We start from the raw sequence: 9,544 nt of genomic DNA, 5'->3' as shown, positions 1-9,544 counted from the left end.
ACCCGTGATTTCTGTGCCATTTTCTGTAAAGATACAAGTAAGAATAAAATTGATGTAAAAACGGCGGAGGAGGGATCCAGGAGTCCTCTGTGGTGAGCACAGTGTGTTTGTGTGTATGGGTAGCATAAAAAGTAAATTCATGAAGTCATGTTTAGGTCAAAATTACTAGATTCCTATTTTAAAATTATTCCAACTGGAGAGGCACAGCGGTCTGCCTTTCTCCACTAAGCTGATGTCACTCTTTGTCACTGCAATATGGAACCCTCTTCCATTACAGGCATAACTGAGATATCCCAGCCAGTGAGCCCCTAAGTTATTACCTGTGACTCCTTCCTGCTCCCCACACAACAAATTACATTGACCTTTCCCTCTGGTCCTTACTTATAAACAACCCTAGTTCCTTCGCATCTCAGGTGAAGCCCACAGCCCACCTTGGCCCCTGAGAGTACTGACGCCCTGCCTTTTTTTTTTTTTTTTTACGCCCTGCCTTTTGTGTACACATGTGCACTCGACTATCTCACCTACAACTCAAACACAGCAACAAATGGAAAAGGCAAAGTCATCTGGAACCGAAAGTCAGATAAACCTATGCTAAATCCCTGGGAAAGAGGAGAATAAACAAGAGAAACAGCATAAGGGAGACCCCCTGAGATCGCTTGAGGACAGCTGCGCCCCGCTGACTTGAGGATGTGTTGGGTGGAATCACAGGATGAAAGAGCAGATGGAATGGACTTACACAGCTTATAGTTGAGCTTTTGGCTCAAGAAATCTCATAAGGTTGTTTCCAATTGGCTCAGATATGGAACTCGTTGTCAGAAGAGGTTTTTCTGGCAGCCGGTCCTGAAACGAGAATGACAGGGGGTCAGTGGTCCCTGTACCCCAGACTGGGCCCAGGTACAACTCTCCTGGACCCAGAGCCTGGGGGATACACGTGGGAGATCTCTGACTTCTATGTGCTGAAGGGAAAGGCCCAAGAGCCTGCCTTCAAGTTCTGCCCACACAGTGCTCCCCCAGGCCACCCCTGAGCATGTTGGGTCCCTGCAGGACTCACTGTCACCCCCGGCTCTAGGAATGCCTTGCGCTCACCCTGCTCACCCCCAACACTCCAGCAAATGAACAGCCTCTCATCTTTCATGTCCCTTCCTACCTGGAGCCTTCCTGACTCTCCAGGCAGAGTCTATACCCTCTGTTCTCTCATAGAGCACATGACACATTCCTCCATTTCTGCACTCTATGCATTGTGTTGTAACTTTTTATTTACAAGTTTATCTTCCCCACAAGACTGATTTCTTCAAGGGTGGCGATGGTATCTTATTCATCTTTTATCCCCAGGACCCATCAAAGGGTCACTCAAGCCACTGTTGAATGAATAAAGGAATGAATGTTCTTTCTCTAACTCATCGATTTATTTAACAATTTCAAACATTTATTGAGCATCTACTGTGTACCAGGTAGTGGGGCAAGGCACTGGGGACAGAGTAGTGAGCACAGCAGTCCTATTTGGGGAAGTAAGATACAAAATTGCAAGCGTCCTAAGGCCTCAGAGGCTCTAGATGAGGGACCGTGGAAGCATATCCACGGGACTTGGGTCAAGGTGTTTAACCTCTGAGCCTCTCCTGTGTTCTAAATTGAAATATTAACCCTGGGTCCTTCAGTCTCGTACTGTTGAGAGGAAGAAGCAAGGACAATGGCAAAGGTACCACATGAGCAGGAGGGAAAGGTGGCCACACCCTGCGGCCTCCTCGAGCTGGGGGGCCGGCTGGGGGGAGAGGGGCTGGCAGCTGCCCCGCCCTCAGTTAGATCTTGGGGACAAGTGGGACACTCAGAGGCTTGGGAGCTGCCAGAAATCCTCCTGGATGACCATCCCAGGGGATTTACCCCGGGAAGAGGCATGCAGCTCTCTGCAAAGGGACATACACATAGGCCTCCGGGCAATCCACGAGGGGAGAGGCTGTGATGCCACAAGGGAAAAACAGGACAGGGAAGGAAGGGCCTGAACAGCCGGGGCCCTAGGGTGCAGAACTAAGAGAACACTGCTAGGTGCTGACTGCACCCCAGGTGGGCCTTCTGCCGGAGGATCCTGTGGAGAATGAAAGGGAGATTTTATTCCAGGCTCCGCAGGCCCCACGGGCTGCCGATAGATGGCTGCGTACACCAAGAATAGGCAGAGAGTGATAAAAGGACATGAGGGACTGATTTTTAAAATCAATTAATTAATTAATTGATTGATTTTTGGCTGCGTTGGGCTCCGTTGCTGTGCGTGGGCTTTCTCTAGTTGTAGCGAGCAGGGGCTACTCTTCGTTGAGGTGCGCAGGCTTTTCATTGCGGTGGCTTCTCTTGTTGCGGAGCACGGGCTCTAGGAACGCGGGCTTCAGTAGTTGTGGCACGTGGTCTCAGTAGCTGTGGCTCGCGGGCTCTAGAGCGCAGGCTCAGTAGTTGTGGCGCACGGGCTTAGTTGCTCCGTGGCATGTGCGATCTTCCCGGACCAGGGCTCAAACCCGTGTCCCCTGCATTGGCAAGCGAATTCTTAACCACTGCGCCCCCAGGGAAGTCCATCCAGGGCAGTTTTTACCTTCCCAGAAGCAGAAACAAATGATGAAAAGCCAATTCCGGGCTCAGCCAACAAAGCTTTGCAGTTGAGATGATGACACAAGAATTAAATAGATGGATACATTTATGAACAGGAGAATATTAAGTGCTGAGCTGAATGGCAACAGATACAGGAGCGTGTTTGGAGGACAAGAGCGTCCTCTAACAAGAATGCCTCCCTGGGCTTCCCTGGTGGCGCAGTGGTTGAGAGTCCGCCTGCGATACAGGGGACACGGGTTCGTGCCCCGGTCCAGGAAGATCCCACATGCCGCGGAGCGGCTGGGCCCGTGAGCCACGGCCGCTGAGCCTGCGCGTCTGGAGCCTGTGCTCCGCAACGGGAGAGGCCGCAACAGTGAGAGGCCCGCGTACTGCAAAAAAAAAAAAAAAAAATGTTAAGAGTGCCTCCCTCTGCTCCTTCATATGTTTGTCTTCCGCAGTGCCTTCTGTTCAGATGTCAGTCCACCTGTGGTTTCCATGCAAGAGGAGCAAGAGCCCAGGAAGCAGGGGCAGGCAGCGCAAAAGGTGGGAACAGACTCAGGAGCCAGGCAGATCGTCCTCCTTCATCTGGGGACCACTCCTGTCTGAGCGCAAGGCTCCATCGCCCAGACATGACAGTTCCTGATGAGAAGAGTGCAACCTGAAAATAGGGAGAACATCAAAGTGGATCTGGAAGACCTGATTTTAGGTGCAGACTCCGCTACTTTCTTAACTTCCTCAAGCAGTGGTACATTCATCGACACGACTGCAACCGTGACAGTTCCTCACAGGGATGCCGTGAAGAGCCAAGGAGATGATGAGATGGTTTGCACTAAACTCTATTTCTTCTTGAGTCAGTTTTATTAAGTTTTTGCTGTTATTTAAAAAAATTTCCCACCTTCTGCTAACTTCTTGAGTTGAACACATTTCATTCATTTTTAAAAATTGAAGTAGAATTAATTTACAATGTTGTGTATCTCATTCATTTTTTTTTCTGCATTGGGTCTTTTTTGCCTGATTTTTTAAAAAATTTATTTATTTTTAATTTATTTTTATTTTTGGCTGCATTGGGTCTTCATTGCTGTGCGCGGGTTTTCTCTAGTTGTGGCGAACAGGGGGTACTCTTGATTGTAGTGCGTGGGCTTCTCATTGCGGTGGCTTCTCTTGTTGTGGAGCATGGGCTCTAGGCATGCAGGCTTCAGTAGTTGCGGCACGTGGGCTCAGTAGTTGCAGCTTGCGGGCTCTGGAGCGCAGGCTCAGTAGTTGTGGCACACAGGCTTAGTAGCTCCGCAACATGTGGGATCTTCTGGACCAGGGCTCAAACCCGTGTCCCCTGCATTGGCAGGCAGATTCTTAACCACTGCGCCACCAGGGAAGTCCTGTTCAAATATTTTATATTGCTCCTCTTTTCTGTTTTACTTAGTGACAGTGAATGTTAAAAACCTTCCACTCTGGTTGTGGATTTGCCAGTTCTCCTTGAAATTCTACTTTCTGTTTTTGCATTTGCTGACTCATGGTATATTATCTGCCTGTGCATTTTGTAAGTTAATTTGACAAGCTTCTCTTTTTCTGTGAAAATACTTGGGTTTCTTAACTGTTCTTTCCATTCCTCACCATGGGCCTGGTCTTCTTTCCCTGCCTGGGCATTTAACATGCAACTTCCTAGTCTACAGTCACCTGCTGCCCCCACACCCTGTCACTGTTGTGGCTCTCACACCTGGGATTTCTCCTTCTGGCTTCCTAGTTCAGTCATGCATTAAACTTGTCTTTGTTGTATTTTATTCATCTCTAGGTGCTCTTTTTAAAAAAATTAATTAATTAATTTATTTATTTATTTATTGGCTGCATTGGGCCTTTGTTTCTGCGTGTGGGCTTTCTCTAGTTGTGGTGAGCGGAGGGCTACTCTTCATTGCAGTACACGGGCTTCTGATTGTGGTGGCTTCTCTTATTGTGGAGCACTAGCTCTAGGCATGCGGGCTTCAGTAGTTGTGGCACATGGGCTCAGTAGTTGTGGCTCACAGGCTCTGGAGCGCAGGCTCAGTAGTTGTGGCACACGGGCTTAGTTGCTCCACGGCAGGTGGGATCTTCCTGGACCAGGGCTCGAAACCGTGTCCCCTGCATTGGCAGGCGGATTCTTAACCACTGCACCACCAGAGAAGTCCCAATCTCTATGTGTTCTTAATCAGAATTGTTTCACAAGTCTAGTCCACCATTTTCCCAGAAGTTCTTTGTAAACTGTAAAGGGCTGTAAGATGTGAATAAAATGATTACCTCTCAAGCCATTGGCTTTTGCACATCCTTCCCCCCTGTTAGTGGTCCCTGCCCCACCTGGTTCCCCATTGGGATACTTCCCCCAATCCTGACATTGGGTTACCTGCTTGCACTTGTTTCACTTGGTTCTTGTCAACCCCCTCCAACCACTGGCACCTTCCTCTCCATTTCTGTCCTCTTTATCAAGAAATGTCAAGCAAGCAGAGAAAGAGGGAATAATATGTGATATGTGCTTGGTTAGGCAGAGAACCATGGACACTTTAAATGGATTTTCTTCCAGTCTTTTGTTCTAGCTGGTTGCAGTTATGGCTAGAAGAATGAAATTCTCCAGAGGGAGTGCAGGCCTTATATTTGGTAGTCAGGTAGCAGTGGGAAGGACTTACTCTTTTACTAGTTACTTCTTTTTTAACTGTTAATTTTGAATTGTTAATTGTGATTTTTAAATTTGAAAATGAAGAGTTGAGCTCATTGACTTATTCTCTCTCTCTCTCTCTCTCTCTCTCTCTCTCTCTATATATATATATATACACACATACATATATATATAGTGCATTTTTTTCTAAATCATTTGAGACCAACTTGAAGACATGATGACATATAACTCCTTAATACTTCAGTATTTATTTTTTTTAAATGAGGATACTCTCCCACGTAACCACTACACAACCAATCAAATCAAGAAATTGACACCGATTCAGTACTTCCATCTAATCCTGAGAGTTATGTTTTATTCAGTATCCTTACTGAGGACTACAGCCCAGGAGACAGATAGCTCTGAGGAACTGTTGCAAAGAGGTAAGGGAGGAGCCAGGATATATAGGAGTTTTTGCAGAAAAAAACAGACAAACACGTAGTTGAACATCAAAAGATTACTGCTAATCACAAAAACAGACATTTCAAGTTAATGATTTTAGCCATTTTCTATGTATGGAAAGAGTCTGGGCTCATTGAAATTATTCCTTTGATATGCATCTTAACTCTCTAGGGCCAGTATCTTGTTTTTCTCCGTTCTGAATTCCCCTTAGGACACATCATGGGGTGGAGGTGGAGGGGAGGCTGCAGTGGTGGATGGCTGGATGGTGGGAAACGTTCTTTGTTTATCGAAATGGCAGGCAACATTCTTTGTCCACAGAGTTTCCTCTTGGTCATAAATTCGACAAAGGTTTGGGAGGCATTTCATGACCAATTTGTCCCAATGACCTAGGCTCATTCCTAGATCAGGTGGGAATTCTGTTGATAGGCTACTTAATGTGCTAATTTTTCTTTTTTTATAAATTTATTTATTATTTATTTTTGGCTGTGTTGGGTCTTCGCTGCTGCACGCGGGCCCCCTCCAGTTGAGGGGAGCAGGGGCCACTCCCTGCTGCGGTGTGTGGGCCCCTCACCATGGTGGCCTCTCCTGCTATGGCGCACGGGCACCAGGCACTCAGGCTTCAGCAATTGTGGTATGTGGGCTCAGTAGCTGTGGTACTCAGGCTCAGTAGTTGTGGCACACGGGCCCAGCCACCCTGCGGCATGTGTGATCTTCTCGGACCCGTGTCCCCTGCATTGGCAGGCGGAATCTTAACCACTGTGCCACCAGGGAAGTCCCTAATGTGCTAATTTTTGAATTAGTCCCTGTTGATAACCTAAAATTCTCTGGATCACCTGTCTTAGTAGTCTACTACGATCCAGGAAATGTTTTTCCCTTGCTCCTTTTTCCTGTATCTAGAGATCTAGCATTGCACTATTACAATTATTGTATATAGAGTTATATATATGATCAACTGCCTCAAGACGTTTAGCCATCATTAATTTTGCCAGAGCCCTGGTTATACATTGGGTAATCTAAGAAAAAACAGTCTTATAAAATAGACAGGGGAATTCCCTGGTAGTCCAGTGGTTAGGACTCCATGTTTCCACTGCAGGGGGCACAGGTTCGATCCCTCATCAGGGAACTAAGATCCCGCAAGCAGCGCGCGGTGTGGCCAAAAAAGAATAATAAAATAAATAAATAAATAAAATTAAATAGGATATAAGGATACAAGTAATTCAGCTAGTAACAGTAATCAAGTCATAGTACGGCAGAGAGAGGCACAAGGTATAAATAATTTGAAAACAACGAGAGAGAACACATTTAAACAATAATTAGCATAACTAGTTGTAATCTGGTCTCAATAAGCTATCAAGTCCACATGGGAGCCAGCTGGAGAAGCCAAATCCTGGAGGGATCAGGTAGAAAGAAAAATGTTGCATCTTCATTTACAAAGGTATACTTTATCAACTTGTTGTAGGTCATAGTTTGTGTAAGAGGAAAGGTTTTCTGGAAAATGAAGATTAAAAGCCAGTATGTTTCAGAAAAAAAGTCATAAAATTATAAATCATATTTATCAGTTAATTCAACCCCATGTTCTTGTTGATCTGGACGAAAGCATAAAGTTTTCTGTCAGAGTTTTGTAATTTCTTACGCAGTTCAGTGGTATGACCTAAAGGTCGTCAGAAACTTATATTTGTCAAAAAGTCCTTTTTATGAATCTTCTTAAAGATCTTCATTTTATAAAAGCATCAGAGTAAAGCAATGATTGTCTATAAATGACAAAAGACTTAAAATGGCATGGTTACAAAGCAATTAACAAGTAATTTGGATATTTCTGTGACATACAACACTTTTATATAATAACTAGAATTATGACTGATAACATTATACCAGGACATATTAGATTTTTAGGAATTCCACACAAATTTTGGAATATCTGTATTAATGGCATTTACTCATACAATATAACCTAAAAAGGTTAGGGCCACATATTTGACAATGTTTCCCATGTAATTTAACTTACCAAATAAACCTAATTAGTTTAATATCTCTCTTCAGGATGTTTTGAAGCATCCCAAAGGTGGCTAGAGAGCAAAAGAACTTTATTTAGAATTTGACTTGGGGAAGTTCGTCAAAGATATCAAAAGTTTTTATTTATTTATTTATTTGGCCACACCATGCGGCATGCGGGAGCTTAGTTCCCCGACCAGGGATCGAACGCATGCCCCCTGCAGTGGAAGTGCGTTCAGAGTCTTAAACACTGGACCACCAGGGAAGTCCCTCAAAAGGTTTTAAAACACTTAGTCAAACAGGATCCTTGGTCACTGTGAAACAATACTTGTTCATTCAACCAACGTGACAATAAAAGATTTTTAAGGAAAATACAGATCATTTAGAAGGCAAAGAAACTTACAATCTATTATCAAAGTAGCTCAACATTTCAAGAAAACTTTGTTCTCTTTTTTTTTAAGATTTATTTTATTTATTTATTTTTGCCTGCTTTGGGTCTTTGTTGCTGCGCGCGGGCTTTCTCTAGTTGCGGCGAGTGGGAGCTCCTCTTTTCGTTGCAGTGCACGGGCTTCTCACTGCGGTGGCTTCTCTTGTTGCAGAGCACGGGCTCTGGGCACACGGCCTTCAGTAGTTGTGGCACCTGGGCTCAGTGGTTGTGGTTCATGGGCTCTAGAGCGCAGGCTCAGCAGTTGCGCTGCACGGGCTTAGTTGCTCTGCAACATGTGGGATCTTCCCGGACCAGGGCTCAAACCCGTGTCCCCTGCACTGGCAGGCGGATTCTTAACCACTGCGCCACCAGGGAAGCCCAAAACTTTGTTCTCTTAATACAGAGAGAAAACCAAGCTCTAGTCCTGCACCAGCCCACTCTCAATAACAAAATTAATTTACCTAATTCAATTCAATTCCAATCCCAGCCTGACCATGCACAAAATTATTTCCTCAGGGTTCCCTTTCTACAAACCTTCTACAACTTTCTGTATCTATATTAGTTTAGCCCTTATTTTTCTTTCCCATTTAAAAATAACCAGCTTTGGGACAAAATCACTTTCTTTCCCCTTAACAAAATGCATTTCCATTCCTCATACCTTCTTTTGCTGAAAACACACATCCTACTTTCCTTGCATACTAAAATGTTTCCCTTATTATCCCAGTAGCTTTAGTTATATATATTACAATTTTAACCCTTAAAAATCTTAATCTCAGGCTTACCTGGTGGTGCAGTGGTTAAGAATCCACCTGCCAATGCAAGGGACACGTGTTTGAACCCTGGTCCGGGAAGATCCCACATGCCATGGAGCAACTAAGCCCATGCGCCACAACTACTGAGCCTGCGCTCTAGAGCCTGCGTGCCACAATTACTGAAGCCCCTGCACCTAGAGCCCGTGCTCTGCAACAAGAGAAGCCACCGCAATGAGAAGCCCGCGCACCACAACAAAGAGTAGCCCCCACTCGCCTCAACTAGACAAAGCCTGTGCCAGCAGCGAAGACCCAACACAGGCAAAAATAAATAAAATAGGGCTTCCCTGGTGGCGCAGTGGTTGAGAGTCCACCTGCCGATGCAGGGGATGCGGGTTCGTGCCCCGGTCTGGGAAGATCCCACATGCCGCAGAGGTGCTAGGCCCGTGAGCCATGGCCGCTGAGCCTGCGTGTCCGGAGCCTGTGCTCCGCAACGGGAGAGGCCACAACGGTGAGAGGCCCGCATACTGCAAAAAAAAAAAAAAAAGAAACAATAGTGCAGAGGACTTCTCTGGTGGTCCAGTGGCTAAGACCCCACGCTCCCAATGCAGTGGTCCTGGGTTCAATCCCTGGTCAGGGAACTAGATCCCACATGCTGCAGCTAAGATCCCGCATGCCACACTTAAAAAAAAAAAATCCTGCATGCCACAAGGAAGATCCCGCATG

This window comes from Stenella coeruleoalba, assembly GCF_951394435.1.
Source record: "Stenella coeruleoalba genome assembly, chromosome: 2".
Lineage (NCBI taxonomy): Eukaryota > Metazoa > Chordata > Mammalia > Artiodactyla > Delphinidae > Stenella > Stenella coeruleoalba.
This window is presented reverse-complemented; position numbering follows the sequence as displayed.